Raw genomic sequence first — 17,977 nt, 5'->3', positions numbered from 1 at the left:
CTCCGCAGAGCTCACCGCCGGGAGAGAGTGATCAGAGCGCGTTTGGACATCTTATCATTTCCTGATGATTTTCTGTGCGAACGTTACCGTTTCTCAGCACAATCTCTAAGTTATTTGGATAACATCCTCAGGCCATATATTACGCATGTGACACATCGCGGACATCCTCTCAGTTCTGTACATATTCTTGGTACCGCACTCCGTTTCTTTGCAAACGCGAGCTTTCTGTACAATATTGGTGACGCTGAGCACGTTTCCAAGGCTACCGTCTGTCGGGCAGTCAGGAATGTTACACTTGCACTGAAACGTCTCCTGCACTCGTTTGTGGTGTTCCCCGGTCATAGACCCACAAGATTCATCAAAGAGGGATGCCACAAAATTGCAGGTATCAGGATGAACAAAACTTAATTCATGATGTGGTGATATTTGAACTACTACTTAAATTTTACATTTATTTTTAGGGTTCCCAGGCGTGATTGGCTGTACAGATGGCACTCACATTCCAATCATTGCTCCTTCAGTAAATGAAGGAGACTATGTGAACAGGAAGTCTTTCCACAGCATTAATGTACAGGTACATAGTTCCCTGTAAGCATGTCAAACTAACAAATTATTTCATTATTAGTAATGGATGCTAATTTGTGTTCTCTGCACTGTGAAGATCATATATGATGCTGCCAACATTATCACAAATGTGGAAGCCAAGTGGCCAGGCTCTGTCCATGACTCACAAATATTCCGTGAATGTACACTGAGCACAAAATTTGGACATGGTGAGTTGAGAATACTTTAAAATATATAAATACCAATTGCTACAGGGACATTTGAACTGAAGTGTATCCTTCTGTCTTAGGAGAGTTTACTGGCTACTTGCTTGGTGATAGGGGGTATCCATGTTTACCCTATTTGCTTACCCCTTACCCTGACCCTGAACCGGGCCCACAGCAGCGATATAATCTGGCTAATTGCAGGACAAGAGCCAGAATTGAAATGACTATCGGAATGCTTAAGGCCCGGTTCCAGTGCCTGCAAAGACTCAGGGTCACCCCAGAAAGGGCATGTGACATTATTGTGGCATGTGTGATTCTTCACAACATTGCCACAATTAGAGGAGAACACTGTCCTTCTGAACCAAACATCAGCAGTGATCCAAACCATGAACATCCTGACCCTCGCACGGACATACAAGATGGAATCGCAGTCAGAGACACCATATGTCACAATCATTTCTTTTGACCCATCACCTCAACATGTTGAAAGAAGAATAAACAGATTTTTTGTTCAACTGGCTTTATTGGTCGCCTGTATTTCCTGTACACAAAGTATTACAAGATGTAAACCTCATAAAGTGTCTCTGTTTATCTCAGTCGGTGATCCCCACATGCTTCAAAGAGTCCATCATTGTTCCTGTCCCGAAGAAACCCCACCCTGCTTCTCTCAATGACTATCGCCCTGTAGCCCTCACCTCAGTAGTGATGAAGTGCTTTGAACGCCTCCTCAGAGACTTCATCATTTCTTCACTACCAGACACACTGGACCCACTACAGTTCGCTTACCGCCCAAATCGTTCCACAGACGATGCCATCTCTCATCTCCTCCACACATCACTCACTCACTTGGACACTAGAAGGGGGAATTATGTTAAAATGCTCTTCATAGACTACAGCTCTGCATTTAACACCATAATTCCCTCCACACTCACCACCAAGCTGGAGCATCTGGGACTCAGCTCATCTATGTGTCAGTGGATCTCCAACTTCCTAACTGGCAGACCACAGGCAGTAAGGATGGGCGGACATGTCTCAGCCTCCACCACTCTCAGCACTGGAGCCCCCCAGGGGTGTGTTCTGAGCCCCCTGCTGTACTCTTTGTACACATATGACTGTGTGGCCACTACCAGCTCCACCACCATCATCAAGTTTGCTGACGACACCGTCGTGGTGGGCCTGATCTCTGATAACAACGAGACAGCCTACCTGAAGGAGATTAGGAATCTGGAGAACTGGTGCCAGAGGAACAACCTCCTTCTAAACATCAGTAAGACAAAGGAGCTGATAGTGGACTTCAGCACTAAGCAGGAGAGGAACTACCAGACCCCCGTCATCAACGAGTGCCCAGTGGAGAGAGTGGACAGCTTCAAATACCTCGGAGTTCACATCACGCAGGACCTGTCATGGTCCTGTCACATCAACACCGTGGTGAAAAAGGCCCGACAGCGTCTCTACCACCTCAGACGCTTGAGAGACTTCCAACTGCCCTCCAAGGTGCTCAGGAACTTTTACTCGTGCACCATAGAGAGCATCCTGGCGGGAAACATCTTAACCTGGTTCGGGAACAGCACCATGCAGGACAGACGAGCTCTACAGAGGGTTGTGCGGTCAGCTGAGCGCACCATCCGCTCCGAGCTCCCTGACCTGCACTCAATCTACAGCAGGCGGTGCTGGACCAAGGCCAGGAAGATCGTGAAGGACCTCAGCCATCCCAACAACAGACTGTTCTCTCTGTTGAGGTCAGGAAAGCGATTCCGCTCCCTGAAGACCAACACAGAGAGACTGAGGAGGAGCTTCTTCCCGCAGGCGATACGGTCTCTCAATCACACCACCACACAGTACTGACCCACACATATGGTTCTTACACACACACTGGACTTTCTGGACTTTGGTTTTGCACAACACTGGTCACTATATTCTTCATTTCCGGTTAATACTTGTACAGCTGCTGTTATTGTGTATATATTTATTTATATTTAGATTTCTTCATACATTCTTATATAGTTCTATATTGTGTATTTTGTTGTACAGTTATTTTATTTTCAACTTTAATTTATATATTTATCTTTATCTTATTCTTCCCAGTTAAATTTACCCTTCATTCTAATTTGTGTTGTACAGTTATTTCATTTTTAACCTTAATTTATATTTTATTCCTTCCTAGTTAAATTTACCCTTTTTAATTTTTCATATTTATTTCCTATCTTATTCATAGCCTTTTCCTTTTTTGTTCTCTTTAGGTCATGAGCAGTTGTCCAAGCATTTCACTGCATATCGTACTGTGTATGACTGTGTACGTGACAAATAAAATTTGAATTTGAATTTGAATTTGATTTGTTGCTTCCTCCTCTGTAACAGCTGTCAATGTTTCTTCATTATTTTCCTGTAGTAAAGAAATTAACAACATTGCTGTTCTACTGTAAACTCATATAATCTGTGGAGTATTACTCACAACTGCATGTTGGTCTGGCTCAACAGGAGGCTGCACAGCTCATGGGCGCGTCACTGCAACTCCCCCTGGCTTCTGCTCCGCGGCTGCTGAGTGAACCCTCATCTGGGACTCTCCTCAGCTCTTACTGGGACAGTGGCGCGGCTGCCCCTCTGTTGGTCTTCCTTGGTCTCTTGTGTTCTGGGGGCCTCTGGATGTCTGGAGTTTTGATCTCCTCCATACCTGCTTCATACCCTGGAGGACGGGGCTTTGGCTCCCCACACTCCCTAGCAGATCGTTACATGGAGAAACCTTTGGAATACAAGCATGCTGATCCATACAGGTATGCACACAGGTGTACACACGGGTATTCACAGACGCGGACTACAGCTTTCTTGGCTGCTGCCTCAAAGCACATTGTGCGCTGTCTATCTTGCGTGCTGCACAATATCGTTTATTATTTAGTATCTACTGATATCTACTGCTAGCTAGTTTATTGTGATGGTGCCGTTTTTTTTTATTATGTTGCTCCTTGTTGTTTGCTTTCTCTTCTGTTTTTTTTTCTCCATACAGGTGACCCAGGTGTTTTGTTTTTTTTTTTGTTTGTTTTTTTCTTTCTTCCCCCCCTTCTCACCGTCTCTTCTCCCCTTTGTTTTTCTCTCTCTCCCTCTCTTTCTTTCATTCTCTCTCCCTGTCCTATCCCCCAGTTATGTCTGTCCCGTTTGTAGCAACTGAAAATAAAATAAATTCATAATTAGAATAAAGGTCAATCAAATGGACCAATATGGCAAGGCCATGATGATCCACTTGGTAAAATAAATCCGCTTGGCATCTTTCTTGGCCTTAAGACAACAATTCTGATGGCCAAAGATCCAAACGGGACACAAAAAAAAAACAAAACAAAAAAAACAAAAAAAAAAACAGGAGGCTGCACCAGATGCAGTACACCACCACCATCAACTGATAGAATATGAGGTTCATACAGGTCACTTATAACTTACAAGGGACCAAATGGCAATTAACAAACATACCTATCACCTTACACTTCATTGTCATTATGCTCTCAAAGACAACCAAGACTGAGGGAAGGCAAAATCAGTAGGAAAATAACTTCACTACAAAATAATTCATTATGGTAAAGAGTTTATCAAATGAATGAGTAGCACTGCAAAGGTGACTGTGAAGAAAGGATGTATGCACATCATGTATTATTTTCAATTTACCCCCTATGTAGGCACTTGTGTCTTGCGGGGTTATTGACTCAGAGGATGTCCCCGCAGAGATGCCTTCGGCCACAGGGCGCCCACTGTTTTGGCTGAGGGCCAACTGCTCAGCCTCTGTGAGTGGTGGTGGTGGAGGACCCCCACCTGTTTTTCGGGCCTCCGCTTTTTTTCTGTTGGCTATAACGGGTCACATTTGAGCATACAGAGTAAGCAAATATGTACTTGTAATGTGCTCAGATAATTTCAATAAGTGCTTACAGAGGGGAAATTAATGTAGCCTCTAACTGCAATTGATTTACATCGGACAGACAGACCAAGCACTATGGCTCATAATACAATTACACCTTACCTGTTTGGACTATATTTTTATATTTCATTTTTACTTGCTGCCAGGCACATTTGGGGCCTGTTGAGTTGCACCTGCGCTCACATCACGTCACAAAATAAAATGTATAACATAACAAATAAAATAACATATGATAAAATAACGTGTTAAATGGGTGGAAATCCCTAGATCAATGTTTATATTAACACTCACGCATTGACTCTGTCGGCTATGTTTTGCCATGCATGCTCCCTTTCTTTTGCAGCTGTGGCTGTGTTACTTTTTTCCGCGGAATTTGCATGTTATCAGCATATGCTGCCATCAGAATTTCGGCCTTAAGCGCTGTAAAATACATTGACCGCGCCTTCTTTCCCTCCGTCTCCATGGTGACTCGCTTAATCTGTGCTCCGCTTATCAGGGCTTTATGTATCCTCGTCCGCGCGCTTCACTTGGGGTTAAAGCAACTCCGCGTTGATTGAACTAATTGTTATCAGCCTTTCTGAAACCGAATATTCCGAGTTGGACAGTTCGGGGTTACTCAACCCTGAGTATCGTTTTTCACTCTGAGTTTTCTAAACCGGCTTCCTGAAATAGGGCCCTGGCCCTGTTTAGTGCAAACTCTGAGTAAGTATACCCTGAGTTAACGAAAACTCTTGGTTTTCGGTTTCACAAAGCGAGTTTAGATTAATTCTGAGTGAGTTACTATGACGACACACTCCGTGAAGCTAACCTGCCCCCTAGCAGGTTTACTTCAACTAACCCTGACTGTCTCCGCCTCTTTGTCGGAAACCTGACATTAGGAAGTGTCAGACATGGCGTGTCCCTTCCTTGAAGAGCCAGTAGATGTTGAAGCCCAAATTCTCCGTAGAGCTCTCCGCCGGGAGAGAGTGATTAGAGCGCGTTTGGACATTTTATCATTTCCTGATGATTTTCTGTGTGTTTATCATTTCCTGATGATTTCCTGTGTGAACGTTACCGTTTTTCAGCACAATCTACACTTTATTTGAATAACATCCTCAGGCCTAATATTGCTCATGTGACACATCGTGGACATCCTCTCAGTTCTGTACATATTATTTGTATTGCACTTCGCTTTTTTGCAAACGGGAGCTTTCTGTATAATATTGGTGACGCTGAGCACATTTCCAAGTCTACCGTCTGTCGGGCAGTCAGGAATGCTACAGTTGCACTGAAACGTCTCCTGTACTCGTTTGTGGTGTTCCCCGGTCATAGACCCACAAGATTTATCAAAGAGGGATTCCACAAAATTGCAGGTAGCAGGATGCACTTGAAAGTCCTGCCGGTTAATGTTGATACCTTTAGTTCTCTAGAGGTCCTTGCATGTGAGCTGACTGGACCCATTCCCACTATCATATCTACTGTATACCGCCCCCCCCAAACCTAACCCTGTCTTCCTCAGTGACTTTGCTAATCTACTAACCCATCTTTCATCTCTCTCCCCAAATGTGATCTTGGTGGGAGATTTCAACATTCACATGGACAATAATGACCTTCTGCTCACCAGAGACTTTTCCTCCTCTCTCGAAGGCTCTGAATTTAAACAATTTATTGACTTCCCCACTCACTCTAAAGGACACACCCTGGACTTGGTCTGCTGTTCTGGTCTTACTCCCTTGAATCTTTCTGCTACTGAAATCCCCATAACTGACCACTTCCTCCTTTCATTTAACCTTACTCTCTGCTGCTCTTCTACCAAGCCAACCCGTCTCATCTCGTTCCGCAACATCAAGAACATTGATATGGACATTCTCACTACCAGTTGGGACAATGTTCAGATTCCGGACTTCTATTCTACTCCTGATGATTTGTTGTTATATTATAATAATTGTCTACGCACTGTCCTTGATTCTCTGGCTCCTGTAAAAACCCACTCTGTTTCCTTCACTCGCTCTGCTCCCTGGTTTACCTCTGACCTCCGAGCTCTGAAGGCCAAAGCTCGGCAGCTAGAGCGTAAATATAAGAAATCTGGTTTAACTGTTGATTCAGAAATCTATAAATACCACGTACTTCAGTATAAAGACTCCATTAACAAGGCCAAACAAAGCTTCTACTCTGGTATTATCAGTTATTATGAGGGTAATACAAGGACTCTGTTTTCAGTTCTCAACAAACTAATTCAACCCCCCAACGCTTTACCACCACACTTCTATTCCTCTGAAACATGCAACACCTTGATGCTGTTCTGGACTACGAAAATCGATAACATCCACCAGCAACTCAGATCAAATGTTGTGTCTACGCCCTCTCCAGAACCTTTTCTCCTTTTTGAGCCGTTTTCCACTTTTCATCTTCCTGATTTATCTGATATTTCCGAGTTAATATGTAAATCAAAGCCTGCCACATGTCATCTTGACCCCATGCCCACAGGGCTTGTGAAATCCTGCCTCTCTTCTTTACTCCCACTCATCTGTGCTATCATTCACTCTTCTCTCACCACCGGTATCGTTCCCTCCTTATTGAAGACTGCTCTAGTCACTCCTATACTGAAAAAACCTTCTTTAGATCCTAACAACTTTAACAACCTCCGTCCGATTTCCAATCTACCCTTCATTTCTAAGATACTCGAAAAAGTGGTTGCAGCTCAACTTCATTTACACCTGGTTAATAATAACATCTACGAGAGATTTCAATCTGGTTTTCGCTCATGTCACAGTACCGAAACTGCTCTACTTAAAGTCACTAACGATCTTCTAATCGGAGCTGACTCTGGTCTTCTCACCATTCTCGTCCTTTTAGATCTGAGCTCAGCCTTTGACACCATTTCTCACTCTGTCCTTCTAAGCAGACTTTCCTCTCTCGGCATCTCTGACACACCCCTCGCCTGGTTTCAATCATATCTCCTCGACCGTTCCCAGTTTATTCAACTAAGATCATTCCGCTCTCGCCTATTCCCCGTCACCTCTGGTGTACCCCAAGGCTCAGTTTTAGGCCCTCTTCTCTTTATAATATACATCCTCCCTCTAGGTACCATCTTCCGCAAATTTGATCTTCAGTTTCACTGTTTTGCTGATGACACCCAGTTATATCTCTCTTGCAAACCTGATTCCTCCCTCCCACCTTGTTCCCTTACAGAATGTCTATCCGAGTTAAAATCCTGGTTTACCTCTAATTTTCTAAAGCTCAATGAGGATAAAACTGAGATCCTCCTTATTGGCACCAAATCCAACCTTTTGAAGGCAAACCATTTCTCACTTACCATCGATAACTCCACAGTTTTCCCTTCTCCTCAGGTTAAGAGCCTTGGTGTCATCCTAGACAGTACACTTTCTTATAAATCACACATCAATAACCTCACCCGTTCTGCCTACTTCCATCTACATAACATTAACAGATTGCTTCCTTTTCTTTCCACCCAGTCTACGTCCATTCTTGTCCACAGTCTTGTTACCTCCCGTATTGACTACTGCAATTCTCTTCTGCATGGTCTCCCCCAAAAATCCCTCCATAAGCTTCAACTGGTTCAGAACTCTGCTGCTCGCATTATCACCAGAACCCCCTCTTACCAGCACATCACCCCTGTTCTTCAGGAACTTCACTGGCTGCCTGTGAAATTCCGGATAATTTTCAAACTTTTTCTGCTCACCTTCAAGGCCATTCATAACCTCGCTCCTTCTTACCTTTCTGACCTGTTAACCACCACTTGTTCTGCCCGTTCACTTCGTTCTTCTTCTTCTGTCCAGCTTACTGTACCTTCCTTCCGCCTCACCACCATGGGAAGCAGAGCTTTCAGCTGCTCTGCTCCCAGGCTGTGGAATTCTCTGCCCCCTGAAATAAGAAATATTGGTTCTCTCCCCCAGTTTAAATCCCAACTCAAAACTCATCTGTTCAAATCTGCATATTCACTGTGAATACACTGTTTGTTCATTTTATCTTGTGCGTTATTTTATTGTTCTTATTCTGCCATTGTTTTACTAAGTGTTTTATCCTATTGTAAAGTGTCCTTGGGTGACTTGAAAGGCGCTCATAAATAAAATTTATTATTATTATTATTATTATGAACAAAACTTAATTCATGATGTGGTGATACTTGAACTACTACTTAAATTTTACATTTATTTTCACGGTTCCCAGGTGTGATTGGCTGTATAGATGGCACTCACATTCCAATCATTGCTCCTTCAGTAAATGAAGGAGACTATGTGAACAGGAAGTCTTTCCACAGCATTAATGTGCAGGTACATAGTTCCCTGTAGCATTTCAAACTAACAAATTATTTCATTATTAGTAATGGATGCTAATTTGCGTTCTCTGCACTGTGAAGATCATATGTGATGCTGCCAACATTATCACAAATGTGGAAGCCAAGTGGCCAGGCTCTGTGAGTGGTGGTGGTGGAGGACCCCCACCTGTTTTTCGGGCCTCCGCTTTTTTTCTAGTGGCCATAACGGGTCACATTTGAGCATACAGAGTAAGCAAATATGTACTTGTAATGTGCTCAGATAATTTCAATAAGTGCTTACAGAGGGGAAATTAATGTAGCCTCTAACTGCAATTGATTTACATCGGAAAACAGACCAAGCACTATGGCTCATAATACAATTACACCTTACCTGTTTGGACTATATTTTTATATTTCATTTTTACTTGCTGCCAGGAACGTTTGGGGCCTGTTGGGTTGCACCTGCGCTCACATCACAAAATAAAATGTATGAAATAAAAAATAAAATAAAATATAATAAAATAACGTGTTAAATGGGTGGAAATCCCTAAATCAATGTTTAAATTAACACTCACGCATTGACTCTGTCGGCTATGTTTTGCCATGCATGCTCCCTTTCTTTTGCAGCTGAGGCTGTGTTACTTTTTTTCTGCAAAATTTGCATGTTATCGGCATATGCTGCCATCAGAATTTCGGCCTCAAGCGCTGTACAATACATTGACCGCGCCTTCTTTCCCTCCGTCTCCATGGTGACTCGCTTAATCTGTGCTCCACTAATCAGGGCTTTATGTATCCTCGTGCGCGCGCTTAACTTGGGGTTTAAGCAACTCCACGTTGACTGAACTAATTGTTATCAGCCTTTCTGAAACCGAATATTCCGAGTTGGACAGTTCGGGGTTACTCAAACCTGAGTATCGTTTTTCACTCTGAGTTTTCTAAACCGGCTTCCTGAAATAGGGCCCAGGTACTGCCGCCTAACTGAAAACCAAACGTAGCCAGAAAGGATTAAGATTTGTCATTCTAGCCTTTCTATAGCAGTGATAACAAGTAGCCCCCTGCAACAATTTTGATGTCTTGTGTGGAAAGAAGATGGATTGGCTTTGCAGAGATTTTCAGAAGTTTTGGGCAGAGGGGCAGGTTTGTGGGACCTTGTGGGGTAGCGCATCTGACTCCAGATCAGAAGGTTGCGTATTCAAATCACATCAAGGTCAACCAAGAGTGACAGGACTGCAGCCTGTTTGAATTAATATGTGACTCAAAGTCTGTGCACATGCCACTGATCGACATCTCCCACCGTTTTTGTTTATAAAGCCTGGAGAGAAGAAGAGGGACTCTCCTTGGAGACAAGCACATTTTGTACATGAATGATTAGTATGTAAGTACAGTGGTGTGAACCGGTGATTGGAGAACTGTCAGTCACTCAATGCTCCAGGGCACCGTTGCAACTTTTGTATATGAGCTCCTCCGACTAATTGCAACCTTATCTTAGCAGAAAAAGAAGCTCCCGTAACGCATTTGTGAAGAGGTGTGAAGGCACATGGAGAAATTTGTGAGCTTTACTGAGTGGTAGAGGTGACGGGGGAGCCGCAAGTGTTGACCGCCTGGGGAGGGGGCCAGCTGGACGTTCCATTGTTTTCTGAAAGCACCAGGTGTGAATACATTGGATAGGTCTGAATAGTAGCTGAATAAGAGGGCTTCTGTAAATGGAACTGAATAAAAATGGCAAACAAAACACACAGACCATCAGGGTGTACACTTCACCCCTGGCGTCGTTTCCCACCTCTAAATTTTAAATACACGTAGACACTGATGGCTATCAGGAGGGGCTATGCGCTTACCTCCTGGGTTTTAAATGCACCTTAAAACACACATGCATTAACACTACATATGAGCGGGCGGAGGGAGGTTTGGAGTCTTCTCACACCCCCGCTCTCTGCGACCTGCTGGAGCAGGGGGCCAGGAGGAGGAGTTGGCCGTCCGACTGGGGTCTGGAGTGTGGGGCATCTCTGCTGCTGCGGAGTCGGGGTGGTCTGCTTCTCCCCACCACAGGGAAAAGGGTAACACCACCTGGGTCTGTGTGCAGTTTCCCCCTCCAGGGGCCTAGACCCGGGGCTTAGAGTATGCTTGGGGAGTGTAACTGTGTGTACAGTGTCTCTATGTCTGTCTCCACGTTGGTTGAGTGTTGAGTAATTGCATATGAGAGCATGAGGGTGGGAATGGATGTTTGTATCTGTGTGTGCCTGTATGTCTGTGTCTATATGTCAGGTTGGGTATCAGATGCCACATCTCTGGGGACATCTCAGGCCCTCAAAGGTATGGAGGCCTATCTCCCCCTACCACTTCCCCTGCCAGTGGCAGACGCCCTCAGACATTATTGCGTTGGTGGTTCTTTGTGGCTCACCCCTTGTTGGCTGCTTATTGGGGCCTGGAGCCTGGGGCTCGCTCGGGCCACTTCGGGGGTGGGGTGCCCTCAGCCTCTCGGCCTGGGGCTCGTTCACTCAGGCACAGCTGGCTGCCGGCGGAGCTCACAGGCACGTCACTGCCACCCCCCCTGGCTAATGCTCCACGGCTGCTGAGTGACCACGCATCTGGGACTCTCCTCAGCTCTCTCTGGGATAGTGGCGCGTTTGCCCCTCTGTTGGTTTTCCTTGGTCTCTTGTGTTCTGAGGGCCTCTGGATGTCTGGAGTCTTGATCTCCTCCATACCTGCTTCATGCCCTGGAGGACGGGGCTGTGGCTCCCCCACACCCTCTAGCAGATCATTACATGAAGGAACCTTTTAAAAACAAGCGCGTCCATGCTCACAGGTGTACACACGGGTGATCACACCCACAAACTACACCCTTTTTGGCTCCTACCTCAAAGCACACTGTGTGCTGTCGATATTACGTGCTGCACAATAATGTTTAATATTTAGTATTTACTGTTATATTCCCATATATCATTGTGATGTTGTTTATTGTATTGCTCTCATTTTCTTCTGCTTGTTTTCTTTTTTCTTTCTCAACAGGTGATCCAGGTGATTGATATATGTATTTTTTGTCTGCTTATTTAGTTGGTTTTTGTTTTCTTGCCCTTTATCCCCGTCCCTCTTCTCCGCAGTTTTTTCCCCCCTTCCTTTCTCCCTTTTCTTTTCCTCATTCACGTCTGTCCCGTATCTAGCAAGCAAAAATAAAAAATAAATAAAAGAAACAAGAAAAGGTGAATCAAATAGACCATCACGGCAAGACTGGGATGGTCAATTTGGTAAAGTAAATCGGTTGGGCATCTTTCTTTGCCTTTAGACAATAATTCTGATGGCAAAAGAACCAAACGGGACAGGCAAAAAAAAAAAAAAAAAAAAAAAAAAAAAAAAGAATAAAAAAGAATAAAAAACATGCAAATTAAGAAAATATCTTTAAAACTTTGGTAAATAATAAATGCTATTCTATATAAAAAAAAAATAGAGGTTCCTGACAAAGTCAAAAAGCCTTGATACAATAAACACATTTATGTGATTCTTTTATGCATTTAAAATTTAAAACGGGTCAGTGCCGACCCTAACACAAGAGGAAGGGTAAATGTAGTACAATGTAAAACTGTAGCTCTTTCTCTGTCCACTAGGTGGAGATGTGGGCTCAATTTCATCACCCACTATGTTAAAAACAGGTGGTGATCAGGTGGTAATCAGCCACCTGTTTTTCTCTGCGAAAAAATGCGGCTGAGTGAAAGAGCAACTAGACACTTCAAAATAGTGTACGTGAGTGCTGATGAGAAGAAAGCATTGATACCTCAAACCAAAGTTCTTTTTCGGCTGATTATGTGTTTGTTTATTAAATATTTTTTGTGTTATCCTGATATATCATATCACGTTGTTTAAGCATTACACATGCTGTATGCTTTATAGTTTTGTTGATCTTTTTTGATTAACCTCAGATGTGAGGTTTTTATACTTTTTTAAACACCTGGATCACCTGTTGAGAAAAAAAAAAGAAAACAAGCAGAAGAAAACGAGAGTAATAGAATAAACAACATCACAATGATATATGAGAATATGACAGTAAATACTAAGTCTTAAACATTATTGTGCAGCACGTAATATCGACAGCACACAGTGTGCTTTAAGGTAGGAGCCAAAAAGGGTGTAGTTTGTGTGTGTGATCACCCGTGTGTACACCTGTGAGCATGGACGCGCTTGTGTTTTTTCAAAAGGTTCCTTCATGTAATTTGGTAAAGTAGCCGCGCCACTGTCCTAGAAAGAGCTGAGGAGAGTCCCAGGGGTCACTCAGCAGCCGCAGAGCAGAAGCCAGGGGGGGGGGGGGGGGGGGGTGCATTTAAAACCCAGGAGGGCATGGAGCTACCTGCCAGATAGCAGCAGATAAGCGCATGGTCCCTCCTGCTAGCCCTCAATGTCTACGTGTATTTAAAATTGAGAGGTGGTCAACGACGCCAGGGGTGAGGTGTACACCCTGATGGTAATTTGGATTCCGTGTTTCGTGCCCACCCCCAAGATCCTATATGTATGTATAATGAGAGTGTGAGTAATGTGGATGTCTAAGTTGTGGGATAAAATTGAGGCAGAGGCAGCCTGAAGGGGACAGAGGGGGGGGTAGCCTCCTCTGCACCCTGGTGACATACCTTTACTCCAAGGCCCTGCATGTGTGGGTGGTTGTGGTGGAGCGGGAAGAGGGAGGCAGCTGGAGATGGGGAGGGAAGGAAGGGAGGGGCAAGTGACCCCTCCCTGGGGTCATCTCCCCCGCTGACCCCAGTAGGCACCCCCATACTCCGCGACCCGCCAGATGGGCCTGGGCCCAGTGCAGCAGCGCCTCCCGGCCCCACAGAGCCCGGGACAGTCCACCCAACCCCACCACAGAGAAAACTGCACCCACCCCATCATCCACTCATCTTCCAGACTACATAAGACAATAGACGCCCAGGCTGAGATCTTCCTCCACCTCTCCTGTATCTCCCCCTCCTGCAGAGAGAGTTCCTGAAGAGAGGAAAGCTCCTGCAAGATGTGACAACCTCCCTCACCAGTTGAAGAGCCCCCCAGGTGGCTCGACGCACCGGCGGCACCCTGCGCCAGGGCTGGGCCCCCATACACCCACCCGCCTACAACCCCGGCAACACACCAACCAAGACCAAAGCCCCCAAGGCCCAGCCAGGGGCTTTTTTAAACTCTGAATTCACAAAGAGATTCAGTCCAGCACATTTTTTCCCCTCAGAGTGATGTTTACAATAAATAAAGTCCCAGACTGAGAATCAGTTTTAAGCATAGTAAGCAAGCAAGATCAAAAGATTTGTTGTCATTGTAATGATGCATGAACACATGTTATGTGTGCCACAAAATGGCCTCTGTGAGATGCACTTCACCCACGTACACACACACACACACACACACACACACAAACACAGTTTGTTACTGCCAGATGCAACGTTTATTCTGAGTTTTTATTCGTTTTGACAGTCCACCGTCTGGACAGCTCCCGTCTCAGCTGATCCCCACTTCCCCTCCGCTCCTCTCCCGTCTCACAAAAAAGGAGAAGGAAACCGTCATCAGCCCAAACTCCATCAACTGTGTTCTCACCTGCCTCTCCAGCACCACCCTGTTGAGCTCACTGCACCACTCCTTCCCTGCAGCCGCGCCCAGGGCCACACCTCCGCCACAGCCTCCTTACAAGAATGTGTTAAGTTCTAATAGTGACCAGTAGGAAACCACCACACACACTGAAAATGGAGTAACGCAAGATTTATTTTTCCTCTAAAGCAGACTAGTGGCTGAAGACAAAGTTCTGGACTGCAATCAAAGGCCCAAAGCTGCCATGGTTAGAAATGTTAGACTGGCTACACACAGGAAAAAGTGGTACGTCAAGGGAAAGAGCAGCCAAACACATATCAATCTTGCATTTTTCTGAGAAAGGCTTTCCATCCACCTTATCAGGGCTTCTGTTATTAAGGAGTAGGTTTCCACACCAGATCCTGGGACTTCAGCTCTCAAACTTCAGAAGTTTGAGAGCTGAAGTCTTTACCAACTTCCTCTCATTGGTTACTTTTTAATTCCAGAGTAGGCTATTCCTCCATGAACTCAGCACACCGAGCATCTCCACTCCAGTAATTTTATCACAGCAAATCCACAGGAATCCTGATTAAAACGAGTCCTCCCTCCAGTGTCATTTGATTATTTTAAAAGCAAAAACTTCCAGGTTAAGTTAAAAATAATTTCCTTTGAAATGTGCACTTTTCTCATGTCTCATGTCAACTGGCTTCCATGCTGTAACAGTGCACTCCAAAGAGCTGGCAGCTGGACTAGAGTAGAATCTCCACTCCACATGGTTGTGGCCCACACCTCACAGCTCACACAAAAACACAGCATGCGATTATTAAAATGAAAAATAATATCAACCCAATGCTTAGTGGGGGATTTTCTCAATTTTCCACCATGCCACATTCTGCAACACACACAAATCAAGTGAATCCACCCTAAAGATTGTTCATTAGCTCAGCAACCCTCTGCTGAGGTTTCATTGAAATGAATTACACTGAATCATAAGTGTGGTTGGGTGGGTTGTGCTCTCTGCTTTGATTCTTCTCTCTCCTTCTCTGGAGGATGATGTTAGCTGTCAGTAGTTTGTGGTGGTAAACTCAGGTGGTTTGATTGTGTTTCACAACAGCTACAGGTAAGCTGCATGTCTGCACCTTATTGTAGGTTACCCACACTTTGGTTTATAGTGTAACCGCCTCTTAATTCCAGCTGCTGTGTAGGAAACATCATTCCTACAGTTGCAATCATTAAATGCAGAATAATAGGACTATTTTATTTTTAGCACTCTGTCTCCAGTGGCAGCTGGTGTTGATGCCTTTTGGCATTCTGGCCACACTTAAAATTAAGAGTTTACAACCTGCAGCGGTCTGTTCTCAGATCTGCTGTCTTGCCTGCATTGTCCTCTCTGGAAAAGAGCAGCTAGGGGTGGGACTTTTCTCCCAGAGATTTCCTGGGGCCTGGGTTCTGGTTGCCATTTTCTATTATAGAGTGATTGTTTTGCCAGAGCTATCGCGGGTGAAACTGATGCTACACAGTTCAGGTGGCAGCCTTGTAGGGTTTTATTTCTCACCTCTGAGCCCCTGTTGGACAGCACAGCATGGCGAAGATGATGTCACATCCTATGGTGTGATCATGTCAGTTTTTATAGCCATTTTAATGACATTCCAGAAGCTGAGAAATATTAAAATATACAAAGGGAGATGAAAAGAGGAAAAAAAGATTCTTCTCCTGCTATATCAGCGCTTATGTGGTGGTACTCTCTGAGTGGCAACACCTATCGTTCAGGAGAATATTGTAGTGGCTATTCAGCTCTCTTGGTTGCTGTGGGCGGCCGGCGTCTCCTTTAGTACATTCTGCTACTAACACTCACACACATCCTCTCTCTCTCTCTGTCTGTAACTCTCTCTCTCTCTCTCTCTCTCTCTCTCTCTCTCTCTCACACACACACACACACACAGCAAAATTGTATATTTGTCTACAGAAAGTATACGGTGCTCCTCTAGGGAAACCAAATATGTCTGGCACAACAAAACATTCAGACCATAATTTTGCCTGTTAAAACTGGCAGGACATGTTTAAACAAACAAACAAACAAACAAACAAACAAACAAACAAGCAAGCAAGCAAGCAAGCAAACAAACAAACAAACAAACAAACAAACAAACAAACAAACCTGTGTGGCCTTTGGATATTTTAGCTTGTGGATATGGACAATACTTTTATTTTTATTGCACAAAAGGATGAGAGTATGAAGTGGAGACTGCTCCAGGACAGAAACAACTGCAGTATACTGTTAACACAACTTTGGCTTCTCGCCTCCACTTGCTAATGCTAAGTTAGCCAAGAACCCAGAATTATTTTGTTTTGTAAAAGTTGTAAAGGTGAAATATTCTTTTTGGGAAGACCAGAGAGCAGGGCATTACAGTAATCAATGCGACTGGTAATAAAAGCATGCATCAGCATCTCCGTGTTGGCCCGAGAGAGAATAGGGTGGACTCTGGCTATATTTTTTAGATGATAAAATCCAAATTTGGTTACATGTTTAATATGTGGGATAAAACCAAGCTCAGAGTCGAAAATAACACCCAGGCATTTTCACTTGTAGTGAAGGACATAGTGAAAATGCCTGTAATTTAGACAAGAGTTTCTCTTTCTGAGCCTCAGGACCGATGATTAAAATTTCAGTTTTTGCCCTGGTTAAGCTGCAAAAAGTTTTCTGCCATTTTATATCTAGAATACAGTTAATACAGTGTTGAATACAATGTTGTTGGCTTTGTTTTCATACCTAAGTACTAAGAGAAAAATCATGTGTGTCCTCATTATTATAGGGATTTGTGTTGTTGTGTGGGGCTGGAGCCTCAGGTATATACTGTCAAATAGTAATTATGAGTGTGGTTCAGGTTTTTTGTTTTTTTTAAGCAATATGAAAGTAATGTAACAGGTAGTATAATGAATGTCTTTCTCCTGGGTGTAATTAAGTGCATTACTTTTAAGAAAAATGTTTTGTGTAGGAACCTTTTTACTTTACTTTACTGAGTAATGTCCCAACACTGATCGCAACAAAGAGGGACATACCTCCAACATGCACAAATATTTGACCACACAGAATTAATTTGCATGAATGTAAGTAATGTCTTTGATATTCTGCTTAGTGGTGGTGGTGACTCTCAAAGTGGAGTCAGTGAGAATCAATAAGGAATCCAGTCGATAAATGATATCAATAATGGAATCAGAATCGCTAAATTCTTATTAATTTCGTCCTTACTGCTAGTATTTACTAATATCTTAGGACTCCACGCCTTCATCTAAATATGACAAAAGCAATCTGCAATAAAATTAGGATTTTGACTGGGTCAGTGTTTATATTCCATCTTTTACATACAGAAAACAGTTCAGAAAGAGATCAAATTATCATCATTTATGTCAGGCAAGCTTAAAAATCAGTTGATATAAACAGGGCCTAAGTATAGTTCACACAGAAAAATAACATAGTAAGCTCCTTCTTCACCCTTTAAATCATGTATTCACAGG

This window comes from Mchenga conophoros, linkage group LG23, assembly GCF_057382185.1.
Source record: "Mchenga conophoros isolate Kocher_MC1m ecotype Shallow Benthic linkage group LG23, M_conophoros_male_GT1.1, whole genome shotgun sequence".
In the NCBI taxonomy this organism is placed as follows: domain Eukaryota; kingdom Metazoa; phylum Chordata; class Actinopteri; order Cichliformes; family Cichlidae; genus Mchenga; species Mchenga conophoros.
The sequence above is the reverse complement of the archived record's forward strand: the minus strand, read 5'-3'. Positions refer to the sequence as shown.